Here is a 24,318-nt window from a genome sequence, read left to right as displayed (position 1 = left end):
GAAAAAATGTGTTTAACTGTAAAAAATCAAGATTAAAGCCAGATAAAACCCAAACCTAGACACAAAAGTCCTGGAGCCATAAGTTAAGGTATTTCCTCATGAAATTCAGCAATGATCATTTGTTGGAGGGGAGAGCTGAGATGTAGCTAGGATCTGAACCTCCTGACCTGATAGAGGTTTGCTTTGTGTCCTGGTTTGTTGGTTTCTCTGCTTGTAAAATAACATATTTCACAAACCACGTGGAAACCCAGCAATGACTTAAAAAGAAACAGAATTATAATAGAAATAGTCCAAGAGTAGCATTTTTATGTAGGCAGTAAAGGAAGAGAAGTCATTCCAGCTGTCAAGAGAAGACTTGATGAAGTAATTGGCTGCTCCTCTCCTTCTGGGTGCCTGACAAATAATGAATATGGAAACCTAAATCAACAGAATGATTAGGCAATGTCCAGCCATTACAGGGCTCTGTAATTATGTCAGCAGAATCTGGGGTTCATGCAGGGGAAACTAGAGATGCTGAAAACAAGGAATGACTGTGAGAAGTTACATCCTAAGATAATCAGAGGTGCAAGAAGAAGTCTCACTGTTGGATACTGGTCAAGTCTGGCAAAAAAGCTAGCAGCAGTCTCTGCAGGTGGTGATGGTTGTAGGGACAAGTGTAGTGAACTACATATTATACTTATATATTCATATATATTATGTGCAACTTATATTGAACAAGAGGATGAGGCAAACACTCAAGAGGGGCACGGACTCCTTTTCCTGTGGGCTGTTTTTTCTTTTGCATCCTAGCTGATCTCAGCCAGGTGTCAGATGCCCTCTAGGCTGCTCTCTCAGTCCTTGTCCTCCTCCTCCTCCTCAACAGGGCAAGGGAAGAAAATAAGATAGAGAAGTTTGTGGGTCAAGATAAAGGCAAGGACACCACTTATCAGTCACAATCATAGGCAAAACAGACTTAAGAAAGATTAAATTATTGCCAATTAAAATAGACTGGACTGTGAGAAACAAACCAAAATTAAAACAACACCTTCAGCCTGCTTAAATGCCAAAAAACCTCGTGTCTAATATCATCCAGTACAAGAACCTGTGCTTCTTCAGTTTGCTAATAAAGGTTCTGCTCTCAGATTGGTCCATTCCCTTAAACAAAAGAGCTGTTTCTTCAGAACTCAGATTTCTAAAGGCTTAAAAATTATTGAAGTGCAGAGGGGAAAAAAAAAAAAAAAAAAAAAAGGAAAAGATTTGCTAATAAAGGTTCTGCTCTCAGATTGGTCCATTCCCTTAAACAAAAGAGCTGTTTCTTCAGAACTCAGATTTCTAAAGGCTTAAAAATTATTGAAGTGCAGAGGGGAAAAAAAAAAAAAAAAAAAGAAATGAGATGATCTTGCCAAGGGGTGGTTCCCTAAGTAAGCCATTTCTCCCTTCCACAATGTGGGACGGTGTCTTTCTTAGTCTTCTTACCTGTGTGGGTGGAAAGGAGACTTACGACAGTGACTGAGCTCAAGAGCAGATCATCTGTTATAGATGTCCCACAAATGAAGTAGCTTGCTTATACTCATCACAACTCTAGGTATGGCTCCTGTTTGAACACTGGTTCCCTGTTCTGGATTGGCTGGATTTCTGTATAACACTCGGAGCTGGTATGTTCTTGAATTATTATAGCTGAACTTCGTTTTATGTGTCATTATTATTGCCCTGATAGAAGATACTTTACTGAATGATCATAGAATTGCAGGATCATAGAATCATATCTTTTCTGCTTTGCAAATGGCAATGTGGGTGTCCAGTGGAAGACTGAGAAACCCATTTCGAGTCTGTGTTAATACCCCTTTAACTAGTTGTGTGGAAGTAACATAAAATGAATAGCGTACAGTCACCATGATATCACATGCAACTTTCTTTAGTTAATGAAAACTGCAAAAATAATGTTTGCAACATAAAAAAAACCACCAACAAATGCTTTCATAAAAGTACTTTTGGAAGGTAGCTAAGTTTAGGACTTTCCAATGTAATGTTTGAATTGTAATTTTGTGTATCCTATTTATTCTGGATAAATGTGGATGCGTATGGAGAGCAGAGTGATCAATTTATCTATTTAATAGATACCTTTCACTGAAGCATACTGGCATGATTTGAGACATTACTGTCCCTATCTATTCTGTCTTTCATTCTTGTATACCTGTGCCTCAGCTGTTCATTAAGTTCACGCTGCTCTGCTCTCTTTTTCCACCAAGGATGTAATATATCAGATTTTACAGTACAGTAGCCGAGATGCAGGTGCTTTTCTGGGTCTGTCATTCCTGCCACTGAGTAATAAAATCCTGGCAGAGGAGCAAAGCAGATAGCTGCAAACACTGATGTCTCAACACATTACTGTGATACTGGGGAAGGATTTTTATTATAGCTCTCAAAAGGGGAAACCAAAGCATACAAGGGCTGTATGCCTTGTCAGGGTCAAAGACTACATTGCTGATAGCCTGAGAGGCAGGACCCACTCCACTTTGGGCAACGTGTTTTCTGTCTCTGCATGCCTGAAAACAGCCCAGCTAAAAATGTTAGGGCAAGCTTAGGAGTGCTTTTTTTCACACCCTGCTACAAAGACGCCTAACGGCTGTCCGTGGCAGAAGATACCTAGAAGGCATCAAGATCCGGCTGTGGCTGCCTTCTCTCACCTTGTATCTTCAGACTGCAGTTGAACAGGAACGTCCCAGCCCCCCAGTGGTCTCAACCCTTCTCTTTAGTGGTAAAGAGGAAAAAGGAATGTGGAAGAGGAGTGGCAATGCAGATCATCCTCTTTTCTTCAATAGAGAGTGAGAGTCCTTGCACTTCTGAATGGTCACCAGGGTCCTACACCCCAACGGGTCCTCCAGGTCTTCAACTTTCTCTCCCAGAACCATTCTTTGGGGCTATCTGCAAACTAAAGCAGGAGCTGCCACTTTGGCTGCCCTCCAGAAACTTGGAGGTAGGTAAAAGTGAGTAGGAGGAGGGAGCCCTGCAGCTATACCTCATTTACCTTACCACATGCACGAGGTGACAGAATTGGACCCCAGAATGTTTGCAAGAGGCAGTTGAATTCTGAATGGAAAAGCCTGAGGTTTCATCTATCTTTTTATAACTAACTAGTATTACAATTACAAAATAGGTGGTCTGCTTTTGCTTGTAGGGCTTTCATGGATGTGTACTTATACAGCAAGAGCAGAGCAGGTGCATTAGTTTTCATTGATTTAGATTTTCACAGAAGTTTTTGGTTGGTTTTGAGGCCAGAACGTAGGCCTTAATGCCTCACTACCACCAATTTGTGTGGTCTAATAATGATTAATAGATACTTAAATGGAGAGAAATTAGTGTGGGTTTGGTTTTGGAGGGGGAAGGGGTGTTGTTTTATTTTTTATCTTAAACAGCACAAAAAAATTCTTTATTAGATATAGTAGGGAATTTAAAGTTTGCTCATATTGTGACATAATTTCAACCCATTTCTGCTATAATTGCTTTTATAGAACTGAAGTTCAAGGGGGCAGAAAGGGTTTAGTGGTCATAGATTGTTTGGCTCAGCATGCTTCTGGCACCAGATAAATAAGCTAAAGATTAATGATCATTTTTCTTAATTGTAGTATCTGAAACTCTTCCCTGCATAAAATTGGTGTCTAAGAATTAAGACAGACACAGGTTTTTGCCTAATGAATTACTATCTTCTGTTTGTTATGAAACTCTTGGTTAACACATGAGCTAGTTACTTTTACCACATTACCTTATCAGAAAGGTGAAGGACTCCTTCAGTAGGGTCATTGTTTTCATCTGGAATAGCCAAAGGTTTCACTTCAAAGATTCAGTACGATTGCACGTTACTCATTAAGTAAAATCTGCATCTTGTCTAATCAGCAGTGTATGTGTCTGCCGCAAATCCAGGGCTGGATTCAGCTGCTGTGCAATGGGACTCTGGTTCTAAAAGCTGTTTATGGTGAGGCCGTTGCTGTACCTGGAAATTACTCAGTGATTAAAATTATATCTTATGCATTCCCCTTCTTTGATACTGCAATATAGTGGGCCTCCTGTCCCAAAGTGTTAGCACAGAACTTCAGCTGCAATATAATCTGCAGTCTGACACTGCATGTTCTGCAGGAAAGAAAGTTTAAAGGGTACTTGCAGCAGAGGAGATGTTGTCTGTTATTAGTGTTCTAAAGGAAATAATTTCATTATTGTCATTACATATTATTGTTTTAGTGTATTTGGAAGGAGGATGATTTTTTTCCCTTTAAATACTAAGTCTGATTTTAAACAATTACCTGTTAGATGCCTCCAAACCTGTTAAGGAACTTACTGACCTTGCTCTACTGGTGGTGCTGTGGTGGTAATCATTTCATACCAGAAACTAATTGAGCCTCTGATACAGAAAGGGTCTGCAAATCAAAATGTATTGATGGAAATTGCTTCATGTGTATGGAAAGACTGCAGCTTTTTGACAGAACATAACCTCTATTTGCTCGTGTGCTACGGCTATGGTGTGAAATCATCTATTAAGTGAAGAACAGAACTCATATGTGAGATGGAATTGGTTGTATAGGTCACATGCTTTGGCCAAGACACCAAAATTAGCAGTTTCCCCCCAAAACCTGAAGGATTAATGAGAAGGTTATACAGATTTATGTCTCACTCCTCTGCAGTGTGGTGCTCCCACCACCTTTCAGAAGCACTGCTGCTCCAGTGTTGCTCACCAGTTCAGCTCCCATCAGCACCCACCCAGCCTGCTGGTCTTACTGACTGAGCCTGACCTTGCTTAGCCTGTTCAGTCTAGCCAAGGTGGTTAGGACTGGAGATCATGAGTCACTGCCTAATTTTTCTAAAGTTCCATTTTTGTAAGCTCTCCAAAAGCACAAGCAATGCAGAGCTTACATCTGCTCAAAAAGATTTTAGCCAAAAACTGAAAGGATAGATAGTCAAGGACCAAACCGTATCTCCTTCTGATGAAAAGAGCTGTACTTCCTCACATATAGATAAATGCAACTTAGAAATTAGAAAATGGCGGAATGGGAAAAAAAAATTCCTTCTTATATGCAGCAGCTCTAGAATGAGATTGAAAGACCTGCACAGGATCCATGATTTCTGTATAAATCTGTGAAGTGCTGCAAAAGTTTTAATAAGAAGTTTGTAAAGAAGATGAAGTTCCCCTCTTCTTCACAGTTTCTTTCCTGTGGGGAATAATAGATAAGTACATATGTAGGAAAAAGTAGCAGGTGCTTTAAAATATCAGGAATGTTTCTGACATCATAAACTTTATTCAGTAGGAATGCATATATTTTGAAAAACTACAGGCCAAAGGGTTTTTCTCCAACTTAAGCTTTTATTCTGAGAAAGGATCTGCTTCTATGGAAAAAGTGAGCATCCCGATATTTGCTTTTTGAAAACAGAGTCTGGGGGAGAGTCTGCAGTGTCAGATCTCCTGTTTGCTTGCTCTGAAGGTGGCAGGCAGGGAAGACAAAACACCGCTGTCCACTCCCTTGCAGACTGTGGGATGGCTTGCCTCATGCCATCTTGCGTTACAGGGAGCGGGGAGGCAAAGTGTCCAACTCTCCCTCCTCTCTCCTTGCAAGCATTGGGCACAGCAGCCGTACCTGTGCTCTCCTGAACACAAGGAGTGTTTCTGAAAAGCACATTAGCCCTCCTCTCCAAAGGAAGAAGGTATCAACCCGCTCCCTATTAGGCACAAGTGGTTTGGCAGGTGGATATTGAACTTTGTGTTGTTTCATGCTTTTTGCTCACAGGGCTGTGTTGTCCACCAGGATGTCTGACTTTAAGCTTTGCCCGAGTTGAAGATCACCTGGTTTCCCCTTTTCTTCATGTTTGCAGTGGGCCTGTTTGCTGGTTAACAGCAAATGGGAGGGGGGACCTGTGCTGATTTGGAAACACTGTGAAGTCCAAAACTCCCCCTTCTGCCCACGCACAAGGCAGCACCTTCTAGCTGGTCCTTCCTGTTAGGTGACCCAAATGCTTAGAGCTGAGTTTAGCACTGAAAAGCATTTGGCAAGTGCAATGCATATCGTTGGAGAGCAGCACAAGTACCATTTGTGGTCCTTTGCAGAGGGAAAAGCTGCTTATTTGTTTAGGCGATAGAGGCTATCGTGCTTAATGTGTGATATTTGAGTCACTTCCATGGCAACAGGCTCAGAGAGAACAAAGCAGGACACACCAGATCACATAACAGCTTGAAAATGGAATAGAGAAAAATTTACATAGCAAGTTTCCTCTAACTTTTGAATTTTACCTCTATTAGTTAACTGTTGATTTAATCAGTGAAGTAATTGCTGTACTGCCAAGCAGTAAAGAATAAATTGGCATTGATTTCTTTCAGTTGTCAGGCATCCCTTGTTTCTGTAATGACAGGGGATGTGTCAGCACAGTGTGGTGCCCCTCTCCCCCTCTGCCCAAGGATAATACACGCTATGCAACAGATGCCCTGCCATGATAACTGTATTTAAGGGGCAGCATGAGTTAGAAAGGAGGGCCTGGTTCAAAGGCATTGGAATTTTTCCATCTTGTTCCGAGAGCTTCAAATTTGGCCTGATCTCAGACGTGTGGCACAGCCCATTGCATGGTCTGCTGAGTAAGAGGTCACAAAGTACTGTGAACCTCCTGTGTTTAAAGGCAAAAACCTTTGTGTTCCCATTCTGAATTAGATCTGGTCACTGGGATTTTAATCACCTCGCCACAGGCAGGGAGAGGGAAAGACTACTTTACCCCTCGGGTCCTTGTGTTATGAGCATCACTTGCTCCATTTCCTTGGGCTGGCTGACACGTGTAATGCCAGAAAGGGCTATGGTGCCCATGTGTCAAAGGGTTTATTGTTAGGCTTACACAAACTGCAGGAGAAGGGAGGATTATTAAGTGGAGCAGCTGACATGGAAAGACATACATGCTGTGTCATTAACAGAGTCTTCTCCGATAAATCTCTCATAAATCAGAAATTGCTGTTGCAGTATGATGTGCAAAAAAAAAAAAAAAAGGGCACAAAAGGCAACAGGGTTTCTTGTTAACTTCAAATGCAGATAGCCGCAGATGAGTCAATTATGATGCAAGCAACTGGTTAAGTAGCTTGAACTTTTAAAACTTTAACTTTAATTAAGTTTATTGCTAGAAGTGTGCCACTTAAGATAAATCAATTATTGCAGAAGAGGATTTCTGTCATATCTCTGGCAGCACAGCCTTCACCCTGAGCAAGACAAGCAGTAGACAGTAAGATTTGGTCATTTTTTAGCAGACAAAGTAGGGACTGTCAGATTGCAGTGTGACTTTTGATTTTTTGAAATGAATGAAGTACTCACCAGCCATGTTAGCCAAGCCATTTTTCATTTTTTTCAGTTGACAGTCAGACATTTCAGGTCTATGACATCCTTCTGCATTTGCTCCTATCTGGCCCTTGTATAGCCTGGTACTTGGCCCACAACCCTTTTCTAAAGCAGCTTTAGGAGTAAATAAAAGAACTTGCTGGTCCTCAAAAGCTCTCTGAGTATGTAATTTTATACTCTGACTTGAACAGCCCCAGTTTATGCTGTAGGATACACATGATGAGGGGGGGAGATCTCATTCCTGTTGCAGAAATCTGTACTGCAATGTGATGTTTAGTCCAGCATGGAGGTAGGTGTCACTGACAGATGTTTACATGTCAGAGTGCTTTGATGTTCAGTCCTTTGCATTACTATTTCATATTCATTTTCTAATTTATTCTGTGTGAAGCAGACACTTGAGATAAAATGCTTCATCTTTAGTTTTTTTAGATTTTAAAATATTAAGCTGCTAAATATAACTCTTCACAGAGGTTTGTGAGTACATCAGGAAGACTTGGAGTGCTAGAGGTTAGAACTGGGGAAATCCATTTTTTCCAACTGTCATCTGATCTACGGACAATCTACATCATTTAGTGCTAAATCATTGATCTCAAATTTTGGACACAATTTTATGATACTTGTGGTTGGAATTTAGACAAAGAGCTGAAGCAAAGGCCCTCAAACACCATTCTGGTTAATAAAAGCAGGTGTTGTCCAATGCAGCAAATATTATGCCAGTTCAACTTAACTGTCAAAAACTAGAAATTAACTTCCAGTGTCTCACCACTCTCATTGTAAAAAATGTCTTCCTTATATCTAGTCTAAATCTTCCCTCATTTAGTTTAAAGCCATTACCCCTTGTTCCATCACAACAGGCCCTGATAAAAAGTCCATCCCCATTTTTCCTGTAGGCCCCCCTCAGGTACTGGAAGGCTGTTGTAAGGTCTCGCCAGAGCCTTCTCTTCTCCAGGATAAACAACCCCAACTCTCTCAGCCTGTACTCATAGAAGAGGTGCTCCAGCCCTCTGACCATCTTTGTGGTCCTCCTCTGGACCCACTCCAACAGGTCCATGTCTTTCCTGTGCTGGGGGCTCCAGAGCTGGATGCAGTACCCCAGGTGGGGTCTCACCAGAGCAGACTAGAGGGGCAGAATCACCTCCCTCGACCTGCTGGCCACACTTCTTTTGACGCAGCCCATGGCACGGTTGGCTTTCTGGGCTGTGAGGGCACCTTGTCAGCTCGTGTCCCACATTTCATCCACAGTACCCCCAGATCCTTCTCAGCAGGGCTGCTCTCAATCCTTTCACCCCCCAGCTTGTATTAATACCAGCGGTGATGTTCAGGTAAATGGTGCAGGTGCAACTGCAAAGTGTTTTATTCTTCTTTTGATAGCTGAACATCCACTTTTTCAGGTAAAAGGTCTGAACCATTATTTCTTTTGTGCCAGTGAAACAGCATTAGTTTAAAATAAACTGAAAAAGGAAAAGTTTTTTATTTTAGATTAAATGGCACTTAGGCTCATGACAGCTGTCCTAATTTTCCCCTTGCTTATTGTAGTGGTAAAGCAAGACTTGTCACACTGAAGTAAATTAAATGAAACTTTTACTGTTATTTTGGTGTTTTGGTAGTTTTATTGCATTGCAGGTTTTGATTTTTTCCTTTCTTTTCCAGAGAAAGAGAAGTTTTCAAGTTAGAAGGAAACTAGACATTAAAGACTCAGTGCAGTGTGTCTACAGTTTCAGATGGAGTCTTGTAGGCCAGATTTTAATATAAATAATTTGGCGCACAGATGAGACTGATAAAAAAAAAAAAAGCCCTAATAGAACATAAACCTTGATCATAATTCATTTAGCTAAGTTACTTCGATGGTTTTAATAACTTATATCCTGTTCCGTAGTGGTGTCTCTGTTGAACATTCCTCTGGAGGGAAGAGGTTTTTCAGCTTGTTTGGCTGATGAAAATTAAATAGCTGGGAAAATATGAAGCAATGTGAAAGTACTTGGAAGCAATGAATCCTGGTTGTCAGGGTATTCTTGTTGTCCCCTCCCCCAGATTTTTTTACCTGTTCTTGAGAAGCAGAGTGAGCCTTGCAAGTTCTTCACAAAATTATAATTCTGTGTGCTTTTTTTTGGTGGATGTTTGTGTCCAGCAGCTCGTAGAAAGCATCTGGGAAGAAGAAGTGCCCTGAACTTCAAATGGCTTGCAAATACTGACATTTTATACTCAATCAGTATTTATTCAGTTAAATATGTAGGTTATTTAATGGAAATTTTGAAACACAATTCTCTCACTGTGGTTTTCTTTGTCAGTTTAACCCCCATGCTTAGTCAGTACCTGTAATAGAACCAGACGCTCTGACATCAAATGCACATTGGTTCCTTACAATTTGATAAAAGGAGAGAAACATTCTGACTTTTTAATTGTGTATGAACTGAAAAGCATGAGGAGAAGCTCTATAAACAGTTATTCAAAAGCTTTTTAAAAGTTTCAAGTGGAAGAAGTGAGATACGTTTAATCCCTTGCTCTTCCTGCATGAGAAGTCTGACCTTCTTCCATCGTCCTTTGAGCGAGTAAACCCTCAAGCTGAGTAAACACTAGAACCTCAGGACCATGATGCTAATTTTTATATTTCATTATCTGAGGAATGAATGAAAATTAATAGGATAGTTTTTATACCTAGAGAAAAATTCCCCAGCGGGTTCAATTTCTTGTGAAGCCTGGAGGCTTTCAACAAGTCAGTGGAGTACCTTGAAAAGCCAGTTTTGAAAACTTTTCCCTTCCTCCTGAGTAGTACTGTTTGTCTGACCGTGACACAAATTGTGCTGTGGTGAAATGAACTGAGCTGGGAGGACTGCATCCTTTTAAACAGAGAAAGGAACCATTTTTAATTACGATTTTTCTGCAGGTCAGCCTGCCAGCAACTCCACTGAGGAGCAAATAGAAAGGAAAGACAGAGCAGAGGGATAAAAATGATAGGATGTATCAAAAGTGAGATAAAAAAAGGAGGAGCAATCAAAGAAAACACTGGAAAAATCTCACTCTTCCTCTGAAAAAGCTGCTTCGGATACTGTGAACAAGGCACTGCTGTTAGGAAAGGCTCAGCTCCACTGACCAAAGGAAGGGAAGTTGAATACATGTAGCAACCAGAGCTGAATGAATACCATTAATAGTCATTCACCTTCTAAATGGATTTGCTTTGATTGCTTTTGTACCATCTTTTTTGGTTTGTTTTTGGTGGATATTCTACTGAACTTGATGTAAACAGTGACTATTAGTTGATTAATGTCAACTCCTTGGGTATTTGTATTAACTTTAATAATAGCATACTAATAGTTCAGAATCCTTAGCAGAAGAGATATAAAAAACCTCAAGGTCCATTATTCTCCCCTAAAAAATATCTTCTTCCTTTTGTTTGGGGTGTTATAAGACACACATTAATATATATTACTGAAGATGACTGAAAAGTTTTAACAAAGAAAGCTTTCCAGTTTTGTACGAACGACGCACTGTGTAGCCCATAAATAATCTTACCCAAACCTCCCTTAAGTGGCAAATGTTTTATACTTATAAAGGTTTGAAAATTTATTACCATTCAAATTCTACTGACCTTTAACATAGCAAAGTTTACAAGAAAGTTTTAGTACTAAAAATAGTTGCATGTGTTGCTGTTGTAACTTTGAACTTCATACACGCTTATGTTACAAATGCAGCACGTGCTTCCTATAAAATACAGTTTTACTGCAATGTATTGACAGTCTGTTATCTGCTGTTTTCCGTAAGAAGCATTTGTCAAATCATGCTACAGCAAACAATGAAGGTCCACTGCAAAGAGCAACCTTGGCAAAAAATAATGTAAATGCAAAATGAGTTAAAATAAAGTGAATTAGTAGGAAACTAGAGAATCTTCTGTACAGATTTTTGAAACTCAGCTGAGAAGAACACAGTGTGTGTTTTCAATTATACTCAGCTATAACTCACCACACTGCCTGAATTTGACATAACCACTGTTTGTGCCACATTGATTACTAGCTGTAAACCAAATATGCTCAGCTGCAGAGATTGCTCAATGTCAATTTGCATTAGGTAAGGAGGTTAATTCCTGATTATTATATTTATTGTTCCATAACTTTCAATATCAATAACAGAGGGCGTAGACTTAAGAAGAATGTTGTTTTGCAACGTAGCCTATCCAGATCTTGATTTTTAATTATTTTTTTTTAATAAGGGATGGGCCTTAATTGCAATGTTCAGATCCACACTACCCCTGACCTCCTCTGCATGTCTGCAGCTGCCTTTCTCAAAGTCTGGTGACGTAGTTCAGACTCATGATAAAATATCAGCACTTTTTGGAGTCTGGTTGCAGGGAAGAGGGGAAGTGATGGATGCATGGGCTTGGGGCGTCCTGTGCTTTTTTCCTGTGCATCCAGGCTCCACAGAGTCCTGCACCCCAGGCTCGTGCTGCCTGTCCTTGTTGCAGGCAGCAAAGTGCTTCAGGCTCTGGGGAGCTGCAGCAGGACCTCAGCCTTGGAGAAGGCATCCAGGGCACGAAGCAGACGTGCTGAGGTGACCAAAGCCCTGGACATGCTGCCTGCTCTCTCTGTGTGTCTCCCAGAGATGGCCTTGCTATTTGGCTTGTCAAGAAAGAAGACAGGTGAGGAAGATATTCAGAGGGTGAACAGCTTTTAATGGGGCTGTGCACAGCACACTTCCCTTTGCCTCCAAGGCTGAGCAGCAGGGTTTAACTACTCTTATCCTGAGTGCTGGCCACCAAAAAGTCAGCTGAGAATTGTTGAGTCAGGCAGATTTGACTTTTTGTTTGTTGGTACAGATGTTTTCGTGCCGGTTCTTTAAATAGAAACTAGGTCAGCTCTAGCCAACTGGAAAGAAGGCAAAAATGGGGCAAATTGCTCCCAAGTGAGTCAGCATGCCAAGGGACTGGGAAGGTTCAAGAGCCAGCAGGGAGAGGTCGCAGGACACGGAGCTGGGAACCTGCAGCTTGGAGACAGGAGCTGCTGCAAGGAGTAGGGAGCAGCCGGCCAGTGCCTGCCATGGCCAGAAGGAGATGTCTCCAGGTCAAGGGAAGCTGTGCAGAATTTGCGATGGTCGGGAAGCCACAAAACTAGCTAAACAAAGCCCAGAATAAAGGACTGATTTGGAAAGGGGGATCTAAGCATAAAAACTTACTGTTTATATATTTAATTTTATTAGCAACTTACCTAGCTGATTTTTTTTTTCTATTTAAAATGTTAGCTGATTTACTTTATATTATAATAAAACCTGGGATTTTTGAGGGGTGGGGTTTTTTTTGTTTGGTTGGTTTTGGTTTTTTTGTTAATTTTCAAAGCCACCAGTTGCCTTTGAGAAGCCCTACAAGGGAAGGGACTTCAAAGCTATGGACAACTTTCAGTCTCATCACCTGGCTGTGGTCAGCTATTTCCCCAGCCCCAGCAACACAAACTTGAACCTGGCTGAAGACCAAATTCTTACAATACAGAGAAATTCTCTCCTTGGCTGCTCTGCAACCAACAGCAGCAAGTGTCCTGTTGTTAGATCACCCTGACACTCCGCAAAGGAATGTGGAGCCATTGAACCTTGTGACAGAGGAATTTGCAAACTGCTTGATTAGTCAGGAGAGACCTTGCAGAATCTGAGAGAAACTCTCATTAACCCCCTCATTGTTGTGTTTCAGAATACCCGGGGAAAGGGGTGTGTGCTGCATAAACACGTGACATGTATATCCTGTAAGGCAGAGCTGTCATGACCACCCATAGTGTGTTTGGCTGCTGGGTTAGCAGTGCCTGGTGTCTGTACACAGCTAGAGCACAAGGACCCTAAGCAGATTGGGAGTCCCTTTGGTGGATGCTGTTGATACACACACAACAGAAATCTCTGTTGCAAACTGTCTTTCCTCAGCAGTCAGAAGAGACACATCTAGTTTCGGAAGCCACAGGTCAGGCTACCATCCCTCCTCTGGACCAGGGCTGCAGAGCTGGCTGCTGCTCCCCACTGGCTGTGGGCAGGCAAGAGGAATTTGGCTGTTTGGGGAACGATTGCTGTCAACTAGAGGTTGTCCTTCCTCAAGGAAAAGCACTGAGCCCAGTAGGGGTGTCACCCTTGAGCTCTGTCAATCTCAATGCAAGGGACAGAAAAAAGGGAGGTGTATTGCCCCTGATGGGGTGTTAAATGAGGGGGCCTGAATGGTTGGTACAGTGTCTGCCTGACCTTCAGTACAATACCAGGGCTGGAAATGTCACTCTTTTTTTCTGGAAGTGTTTTCTTTGTATTGAACAAGTATCTGTGTTACAGTGAGTTTTTAAAATGTTGAGTCAGGTAGGAAACAATGTTTTTCTGAACATAAGATAAGGTGACCAGGGTTTGCATGGATGGGTTTTTTCCATGAAAGTTACTGTATCACACAGCAGGAAAGTAAATAAAAGGTTAATTTCACTGAAATGCTGACAATTTGTTTAAAGTGTATCTAACAGTCAGCCGAGGAGCTTATTTAAGAAACTGCTGTTCAGTTCACTTTGTAAGAACCCAGCCCTTGAGAGCCCAGAGCTGCTGTGTCTTGCTATCCAGCAGCACATACAATCTTTTCCCCTGAACTATTTACTTCTGCCTTTTTCAGGGGTAAAGTTATAATCTCTCGGGATATGTTTTAGAAAAAATTACTCCGACGTGAAAAAGTTACTGATATTTGGGGGGTTTTGTTGTTGTTGTTGTTTTTTAAATTATTATTCCACCATGGCTGGATGATTTTTTTTTATTATTTTTAATTTTGGGGGTTTTAGGGGGGAGCATGGACTAGAAAGAAAACATAATTCAGGGTTTAGTTTGGAAGAACCAGAAAGACAGGAAGCTTGCAGGGATACCTGGAGCTCATTCCTGCAATCTGAATCTGTAAATCTTTTACAGACCTATATATGTAAATTGGCTGATTGTTAATCTTTGCAAAGATTAAGAGTAAAGGTAGTGACCTGAAGCCAAGTTAGAGGGTACAGTGATTAACATCTCTCCATAACTAACTTCAGTAAGGAATTCCAGACTGCCATACTTTACGTATTTTTTGAGTTGTGAATCTTTCCTCCTCCCTCATATTTTCTTGGGAATTGGAAATATATGGCTACTCAAGCCTTTCATATAAATGTCAAGAAATACTGTTGATGTATTAGACATGAAAGACGTTTTTGTTTTCTGACCTGTTTTGTGTCACTTTCTTCCTGATTTGCATCCACTGGATCTGGTGCTTTGACTTACCTGACCTAAGCAGATCCTTCAGGCAAGCAGTTCATTGGAGTGGGTCAGTAGAGCTGGCCCAGGCAGGGTGTTTCGAGTTCTCAGGAGCTGTTAATATAAAAACTCACCTCAGTTTTTGAACCAGATTGAAACCAGTTTAAAAGCAGAAAAAAATCCTGTGGGTTAGAAATTTAAGATAGGGGGAACTCATCTTTCTGAGACATGAGATGTTTCCAAAATTAAATTGTCCGGCTGGCATTGGTAGCTGCTGCTGGAAATGTGGCCTGGCGACCTGAACAAGTTTCTATGCATCACTGTTACTGATATGGCAAGACCTAGAGCATACAGTCCCTCATTCCTGCTTCATATCTGCTGCACAAAGGCAACAGCTGACCTTTATGCTGTAAATCCATCTCCTAATTTTTGTTGAAATCACTTGCTGGAGAAGCCTTGCCCAGCCCTGATGTGAACTTGTGCGAGCCCATTGACTGGGGAGGCTAGAGGCTCAGCCTCACCTGACTGAGCTGGCAGGGAGCCGGGCAGCTCCAGAGCTCTGCCCGGGGGACCAGTTTCTGCAGAATTATGCTGGACAGTCAATGAAAATTCTTCACCAGGACTGAGAGGCTTCTGCAGAATGTTTCCAGATGTTGGATGGGGGGGCACAATAAAACAGCACATCTCAGAAGTCCGAGCCCTACTCCTATTGCTTTTCTTACACTTAGCCATTTCTGTAGGAAATCACTGTGGTTTCTACCCTTTATTCCATGGTCAGCTCCTGAGGGAATGTGAGTATCCCCCAAGACTGCAGTATAACTGAACAAATTTGTTATTTATTAGGTGCCCACTGTGTGCTTGAGAACTCCTGTTGGCTTCAAAGGATGACATGGATAGGCTTTAAATGAACAATTATTGAAGACCTGGAATGCACACACAAGGAAAAAAAGCTCTTAAAATATCTTAAGATCCTAAGTACAGGCTGAGAATCACTTCTAATAACAAAGTAATAGCATCTTTCTGCAGCTTTTATATATCCTCTTAGGTACAATTAAGAATTCTGAATCTTTCCACAAAAATAGGATGGCCCTGCAATATTAATTTACATCTTGCTTTGAACCTGAGATAAGTAAGTACTTCAGAATAAGGAAGAAGGGGATGGGTGCTAGCCAAATCTCATGATTCGCCCTCCCTGATCTTTCAGGCTGTTACAGTTCAGCACTGATTCAAATTCAAATGAGGCAAAATGGAACATAACATCTGGTTCAGTGCAACCCTGGTTCTGGTTTCTGAACTTGCTCTATTTAAAAAGAGAATATTAATGGTGAAGCAATTACTGATTAATATTTTTCTCTTCTATATTTATTCTGTATTACTTTAATAAACATTACAGGATTCAAAGGGCGACTTACAGCATGATTTCACATCTGAATTTTAGTCTTTAACCATTGACATTGAAATATGTTTTCCTTGAAATATATGTTTTCATTGAAATACATCTTTTCCTTCACTGTCGATTAAATAATATTAATACAAGTATGGTCTCTTGTTGTGGGCCTGGACTTGAATCCCACAAGAAATTATTTTCTTGAAAAAAAGAATACATTTGCAGCATGGTTTATAAAGTCTGATGTTGCCTTTCTCATGACACACTGAAGGGATTGCTCCCAAACTCAGTGAAAGAATCTTCCTGTAAGATAATAAATTGCAAACACTTTGTTTATTTAAGCTAAGGTAGACACTTGCTAATTCGTGCAGATTAATTCCATGGGTATAAGACCACATTTACATTTTGTCAGTTTTCATCTAAGAAGCATTAACCTTTTTGAAAATTACTTCTCAGGTGACTTTTTTCCTACCGCTCCATTATTCCTTTGGAGATTTCCTGTGAAAATGTTGAAAAAAATAATCTATGAAAATATATTCTTATCAAGCAGAATTTACTCTTCAAAGTTGAGCTGTTTTTCTTTAATGTGACAGCACCAGGTCTTGCTGTGGCTGCAAGTCAGAGTACTCCTGACGTAGTGCAAACACTGGGCAATGTAGATGCAGACATCCTGGCACTACATATTTATTTTGGAATATTCTTAAAACATACCATTAACAATGTAGCTACCTTAATTTTTTATGATAAATTTCATTTGGTAGTAAAATAAGGACACATGGACCTGGGCATTAAAATAGGAGGAGAGGCTGCCTCCACCCACTTCTACCCCACTGTCATGGTGTAAGCCCAGGCCGCAGCTACACACCACGCAGCCACTCACTGGCCCCCATGATGGGATGGGGGAGAGAATCGGTAGGGTAAAAGTGAGAAAAGTTGTGGGTTGAGATTAAGACAGTTTAATAGGTAAACAAAAAGCTGCGCAAGCAACAAAGCAAAACAAGAAATTAATACCCTGTTCCCATGGGCAGGCAGGTGTTCAGCCCTCTCCAAGAAAATGGGCCTCTATCACATGTAACGATTACTTGGGAAGTCAAATACCATAACTCCAGACTTCCCTATCTTCCTTTTTCCCCAGCTTTATACACTGAGCAGGACATCACATGGCATAGAATATCCTTTTGGTCAGTTGGGGTCAGCTCTCCCAGCTGTGTCTCCTCCCAACTTTTTGTGCCCCCACAGCCTACTCACTGGCAGGGTGGTGTGAGGAGCAGAAAAGACCTTGAGAGCTTAGCAACAACCAAACCCATCAGTCTGATACCAACACCATTCCCATCCCAAATCCAAAACAAAACACTACACCAGCTGCTAGTAAGAAAATCAACTGTAACCCAGCTGAAACCATGACACCAGCCCTGGTAGAAATTGTTTGGCTGCAGCCCCCTCTCATCACTGCAGTTTCAGTCTGAAATTTAAACTTAATTAGCATGAATATTTCTTGACCTTGCTCAATGGGGCTAGTGATGCAACATGTGTGCTAGTACCTTACGTTCTTCAAGCAGTGGTTTGTTCCACGAGCCTGGTCCATTTCACTGGGGCTGCCTGGCCTGGGGTATGTTACAAGCCCGCATTTATGATGAGCAAAACACTCAGCTTTCTGGCAGCACAGGAGACATTCTGTCAGCCCAAGCTGATGCAGTGCTTACCAGGTGTTGACCTAGTTCCCACCTAATGAGTAAAAAGAGGAATATGTTCAGCTAGCTCCAGGACTTCACAAGCTAATTTTATTGTACATCAAGCTTGTTTGCTACAGCATGGCAAGACAGGAGTACTTGTGTGGTTTGGTTTGCTGGTAGATGTCATAGTATTTTTCTAAAAGAGTCTAGATTACAAAGAATCCCTGAGTAAATATGTTTATTAAATGTGTTTATTGTCCAAAACTGGTCAAAGATTAGGAAGTAAAGTCTCAATTCAGATAACCTCAGCTTTTATCTGGATGTGAAATATTCTCAGGACCTTATAAACCTAAATGACTGCCACAATTTTATCATGGATGATGACTAGTCACTGATATAAAGAACAGCTGAAAATTGAATGAATGAGCAAGGAAAGTTCAACTGAAGTTTAAGCTAAAATATATGCCTGTCAATTAGAAGACTTTGAAAGAGCTCATCTAGCAGTTTGGAAAACTTTATAAAGACAACAAGCACATAAGAGTGTTAACAGAGAAGATACACTTTCAAACTCAAAAGTATTATGAAGTCCAACATATAACTAACCATTATAAGATGTATTTTTTTCATGTATTTTAGCATGTGAACGTTTATGAAAAACAGGTACCATTTTGGAGAATAATATAGCAGAAGTTTGACCAATGAAATGCTCCTTGGAGTAAAAAAAATTAAAAAGCATTTATTTTCACATGAAGTTAAACATGATGGAGGAATATTGAACAAAAGTAAGGGGTTTTAAAATGTATTAATAAAATGGAAATAAAATTTTCTTTTACTGAAAGGAAGGGAACTGTTAAAGTTATCTGTGACTATGAAATGAAAAAAAAATAAATTTAGGAATGATCAGTTTAGAATAATTACTCCACTGAGCAATTTCACATAATGACACTGATAAGTTAAAATTTCCCACATATTTTTGACAAACTATCTTTACTCAATTTTATGTTTCACTAGAATAAATTTAGTACTTTTTTGCAATGATATATCCTCTCTGGCTTCCAGCAAAGAGGAAATTGAACTTTGTTCTGAGTATAAGTCAAAGATAATAGTTAATGGTTTTGGCTGATTAACATCTTTCCTCAACAATAACACAAACTGATTAAACATCTTAGACAAAAGCCAACATGGCTGATGACATTAGCATGTCATCAACACACAGGCAGAATCAATTGTAAAAAGTGTAATTATACCACTTCTAATTAGCTGTCATCACCTGAAATAATTAAACAACAAGAAGCTCTTAAGGTAGCAAACAATCGATGAAATGATTTAAATATTTTCCCTTCTCATGTTGCTTCTCAACAGAGATCATTATGGTACTATTGACTCAAATTTTAGTTGATAGAAGACCATGTAAAGTTGCTGTCATGAAGGAAAGGCCCCTACAAACAACACCACATCGTATAGTGCCGTTCTAGGCAGACTTTTTCATGCTGCTTTTGCCTTCTGTACCAGACTAAAGAGAATGGTTTGGATTGGAAGGGACCCTTAAAGATCATCTAGTCCACCCCCCTACTTTAGGCAGGACCATCTTTCACAAGATCAGATGCTCAAAGCCCCATCCAACTTGCCTTGAACATGTAGTCTTCCAAAAATGAAAACTCTGATCTGGGAGTCATATTGTGCAATTAATTTTAAAGCAAAATTCCCCCTCCAAAATGATAAAAATCAAAAGCATAGTATGGTTTTTAAACAGGTGGCATCTGCTTTTTAGTGGCTCAGATTGTTTGCTGAAAATTGTGCACTATTTTCAGAAATATATTTTGAAATTCACTGCCAAGCTTGTGTTTTGTAACTTTGAGGAATATCATTAGCGTTTCATGAAGAGACTTACAAACCTATGTTTACCCTAGCAAAACCTCTATGACTTTGTTATACGAAGAATGCACACACTCCAGTGGGAAGAAGTCTGAAAAATCTGTGCTAAAAACTCCAGGAAGGTATTAGACCATGGTGCTTGGCAAACAGGTCTGCCCATACAGCCACTCTGGTGTGCACACAGACTCTCCCAGGCATTGGGAGTGTCTCTTCTGGTAAAAAGACTTGTCCATGCAGATCCATTACAGGTTAAAGGTTTTGATGCACACAGCAGTCTTGGATTCACACAGCACCAACTACACGGCTATCTTTCAACAAGAATAAAGTCACATTTTAGGGAGGCAAAAAGTTGCTAAATGGTGAACTAGACCTATGAATGATTGAAGGCTGGTCTTCTGGTTTTGTGGCAGTCATGTGATAGCAGCCCAGAGAACATGTCTCTTAAAGAATAATGTTATTCCCTGCTCAGTCAGCAAGCAGGATATGCAGGAAGTTGGAAAGTTTTTGAAGGCCTGGGGGTTTTTCATGGCGTAATTGGTGATGGAAGTCAGCCAGAGTTCAAGACCGCAGGTATCAGTTGCCCAAAGGCAGAATGACTGTTGTCCTTAAAAGGACATTGGACAACCATGTACAGGAGACTGAGGTACTCAGTGAAACTGCTGGAATGAGGGTGGAGCAAAATATTGGACAAAGTGGAAGGATGGCAGTTCCTTCATCAGGAGGATGATTCCAATGATTCCAGTGGGAAGACTCACAGAAGTTGAGTACCCAGGATGAATAATGAGTATATTGGAGAAGGCCTATGCTATCTAGAGTCATTAGAGGAGATGATCCTGCTTCAGAAAGATGGGAGATTATATAGTAATTGCTGAAGCATTTGAACTGGTTAAAAGAAAAAGGCTGTAAGTACAGGTCATCTTCAAAAATCATGGCACTAATGTCCTTCAGGCACAGTGGGTTTCTATTAAAATCTAGAAGGAATGATATAATGTGCTTAAAATGAACAGTGAACTTTTTAGTCAAAATTTTCAGTCAAGTCATGGTTTGTTTAGTTGGTTTTTTCAGTTTGCTTGCTTTTATGCAGCAAGGAGTTTGGAAATGTATTCGACATGTCAGATTCTGTCCATTCAGAAATACAGCCTGAGAAATGTGTTTCTTCTTCCCCCATCACATCATGAAAATAGATTTCATCTGGTTTTTGTGAACTGCTTCCCCAAAAGTTGTGAATAATCTCTTCCAAACAGCACTTCCCCAGCAATTCTGTAGTTTAGGAAAAGAAATGTAAGTAAGTAAAATTGGAAAGGAAAAATGTTTGTTTGTGGTTTGTTTTTTTTTTTTTTTTTAACTACCGCTCTTTAGCAAATCAGACCAAAATCATAGGAGTTCAACATCCAAACTGTTTCAGAAGCCTCCATTCTCAGTCTGGAGACAACGATCACATACTGTTCAGTCTTGAATCTCATGCTATTAAAATTCCACAAAGGTGCTTTTTGTCTGATTGCTCTGCATGTCAGTTTACCTCCTTTTCCATACAAATCACATTGTCCCTGATAGCATTCTGCTAAATGTAGCAGTGCCTGTTCCTTAGGAGACATTTTTAAAAAAGAAGACCAATTGAAAAATGAAAAAACACAGTTTAAAATGCATCAAATTTCATTTCCATAAAGATTTACTATCTTAGTTCTTAGAGCATTTAGAGTTGTTGGAGCAGTTGTCTCTCATCATGTTGTGGGAGCACTTCAGGATGGGATTTCATCCGACACTCCTAAGTGCTAAATCTTAGATATGTTATTACGTTTCCCAACATCTGTTGCTTTGATTCCCTTGTGGTTTTTAGAAAAGCAAATCTTGATCAAGGCCCAGCACTTTCACACCATCATTTCTCTCCACCACTGATTCAGTGGGAGACACCTGTGGCTGCACACCCAGTTCCACCACTGATCCTCACTAGCATTCTGACTGTTTTCACTTCCCAGCTTTCACATCTGTAGCAGGGAGAAAGGAAGGGAGAAGGAGAGTTTCGTTCTCTTCAAATGTGTTTTCTGGGGATGTAAATAGAATTTTCAGTCACAAAAGATGTTACGCTTTTGAGGAAAAATAATAAGCAGTAACAATAGGAAGCAGCCAGGCAAAATTTCCTGAGCTGGTTAAAAGCGTTGCAGAATATGCAAGATCTTGGGGAATTAGCGCTTGTGATTTATTCCATGCTTTCTGTTTAGTAAGCATTTATTCTCAATGGCATCTTTCAAAAGATGGCAATCAGTGTTGGGTTTATACTAAAGATATTTATTTTTTCTCTGGTAATAAAGAAACCCCCTGATCCCAACCACTGGTAAATTAATACGCAAATAAAATTAGAGATGTTTTCCATTTTTTGCAATGATGAGGAGGGAGTGAAAACTAATTATTCAATAATGATAATAATAATGAAGTTTAAAATTCAGATGCAATCTTTTTTATTGATGGGTACATGCTATATCCTGTTCACTGAAAATATAAGACCCAAGAAAAAGAGAGTTGTTTCTTTGCTTAGTGATCCAGGTCTCTTGCCGCCATTCTTGACTTCAGATAACCTTTTAAGATTTGTTCCCTAAACAGGCAGAGAATAGAACACATCTGTCCTAGCACAGACACCTAAAAGTTAGACATCTTGCTCCAACCCATTTGCCTGGGGCTTTTTGTAGTCAGTGAAGAGAAACACTCATCTTCAGAGGGTAATTCACCTCAGCCTTGTATAAGCACCTCAGTTTAGCAGGGTAGAAGTACTTAAATCTCTCTGTAGACTGTGAAAAAAGGTTATGGTGACCAGTTTAGATGTGGGTGTGTAAAATTATAAGAGAATCTCACCACAGTGCTTACTTGAGCCATTTCAGGAGCTTTCTTCCCTCTGCATAACACGTTTTAGAACACGGTAAATTCAAAATTCAAGCTCTCAGGTTCTTCTTATATAAAAAACTTAACTTTGTTGATAATGCCTCAATTTTGTTATCAATAAGTATCATCTTGAGAATCATTAATAAAATTTTGTAAAAGTATAAATCCCTCAAATATTAAATAACATTCCTTTGCGCTGATTGTTCTTCCACTGATGTCTTCCCTTTGGGCAGTACCTTAACCATCTTACAGCTCTTGCAGTGATATATATATGTCTCCCACAGCATCCTTCTCTCTAAATTGGAAAAGTATGCATTTTATGGTGGACTGTTTGTTGGATGAGGAACTGCTTGAATGGTAGCATCTAGATAGTAGTGGTCAAGAGCTCAATCCTCAGATGTTGATCAGTGATAAGTGATGTTCTTCAGGGGTCTGTACTGGGACTAGTACTTTTCAATATCTTCATCAACAACATAGACAGTGGGATCCAGTGCACCCTCACCAAGTTTGTGGATGACACCAAGCTAAGTGGTGTGACTGACATGCCTGAGGGATAGGATGCCATCCAGAAGGTTCTGCAAAGGAGCAAGAAGTGGGCCCTTGTCAATCTCATGAGGTTCAACAAGACCAAGCAGGTTCTGTTGCAGTATAAGGGGTAATGACTTTAAACTAAAAGAGGGAAGATTTAGACTAGATAAAAGGAAGAAATTTTTTACAATAACTGTGATGGAACACTGGAAGAGCTTGCCCAGAGAAGTTGTGGGCTATGAGCAACCTGATCTAGTTAGAATCATAGAATCGTCTAGGTTGGAAGGGACCTTAAAGATCATCTAGTCCAACTATCAACCTATCTCTGACAAAAAAATAAATAAGAAGTAAGCAATAAAAAAAATCACTAAACCATATTCCTGAGGACCATGTCTACCTGTCTTCTGAACACCTCCAGGGATGGTGCTTCAACCACTTCCCTGGACAGCCTATTCCAATGATGGATAACCCTTTCTGTGAAGAAATTTTTCCTAATATCCATTCTAAAACTCCCCTGGTGCAACTTGAGGCCATTTCCCCTTGTCCTATCTCCTGTGACTTGGGAGACGACCGACCCCCACCTCTCTACACCCCCCCTTCAGGTAGTTATAGAGCGTGATAAGGTCTCCCCTCAGCCTCCTCTTCTTCAGACTGAACAACCTGAGCTCCCTCAGCCTCTCCTCATAAGACTTACTCTCCAGACCCCAGTTGAAGATGTCCCTGCTTATTGCAGGGCAGGTTGGACTAGATGACCTTTCTAATGCAAACTATTCTATGATTTTGTGATACAGACTGCCTGTTAGAGTAATTAGTCATATATAGGTATAACAAATACTTTGCTGCTGGATTAGATGTGCTGCTTTAAAATGTTGTTTATCTCATTCTATAAATATATCCTGTTAATCCCATATGATCAACCTTTGACAAGGAAATAATGATATTTTTTTTCCTCCACATTTCCAAGGACCCAGTCCTGCTGAACAGTATATGAACATTTTGTATGCTTTTGAAATTCCCAGGAAGTATCACTTAACTGAAGTGTTCCTCTTAGTTTTGCACAATAGCATTGCTATTGTATCTGCAACGGTCAAAAGGTAAATGAATGGTAAGGTGGAGAGTGGTAATGTAACTTACAAGGCCATTGACAAGGTGGGGTAGGTTGACCCAGTTCCGCAGCTAAGCACCATCCAGCTACCTACCTGCTCTGTCCTCAACAGTACAGGGGATAGAATAGGAAGAGCAAAAGTAAGAAAACCTGTGGATCAATATAGTTCAATAAGCAAATGAAAGTAGAAGAAAAAAACAAACTCAAAACAATTGATGCAAAAGCAATCACTGACTACCTCCCACAAGTAGACCAATGTCCAGTCAGACTCTGAATAAAGTCTCCCTTCCCCAAACACCTCTCCATCTCAGTTTTTAGCTCAGAGCATGATTT

At 40.3% G+C, this 24,318-nt stretch overlaps 1 protein-coding gene across 1 annotated transcript in view; it reads left to right on the top strand.

Moving 5' to 3' along the window:
* Positions 1-1,465: 1,465 nt before the first annotated feature.
* The window catches only part of SLC13A1 (solute carrier family 13 (sodium/sulfate symporter), member 1), a 60,802-nt gene continuing 37,949 nt past the window's right edge, over positions 1,466-24,318 (top strand). Inside the window, exon 1 of the mRNA XM_014963242.1 lies at positions 1,466-1,564. The gene's annotated coding sequence lies outside the window, so the exon portion shown is untranslated. The remainder of the gene's footprint in view (positions 1,565-24,318) is intronic.

This window comes from Calidris pugnax, unplaced genomic scaffold, assembly GCF_001431845.1.
Source record: "Calidris pugnax isolate Ruff unplaced genomic scaffold, ASM143184v1 scaffold44, whole genome shotgun sequence".
Lineage (NCBI taxonomy): Eukaryota > Metazoa > Chordata > Aves > Charadriiformes > Scolopacidae > Calidris > Calidris pugnax.
This window is presented reverse-complemented; position numbering and strand designations above follow the sequence as displayed.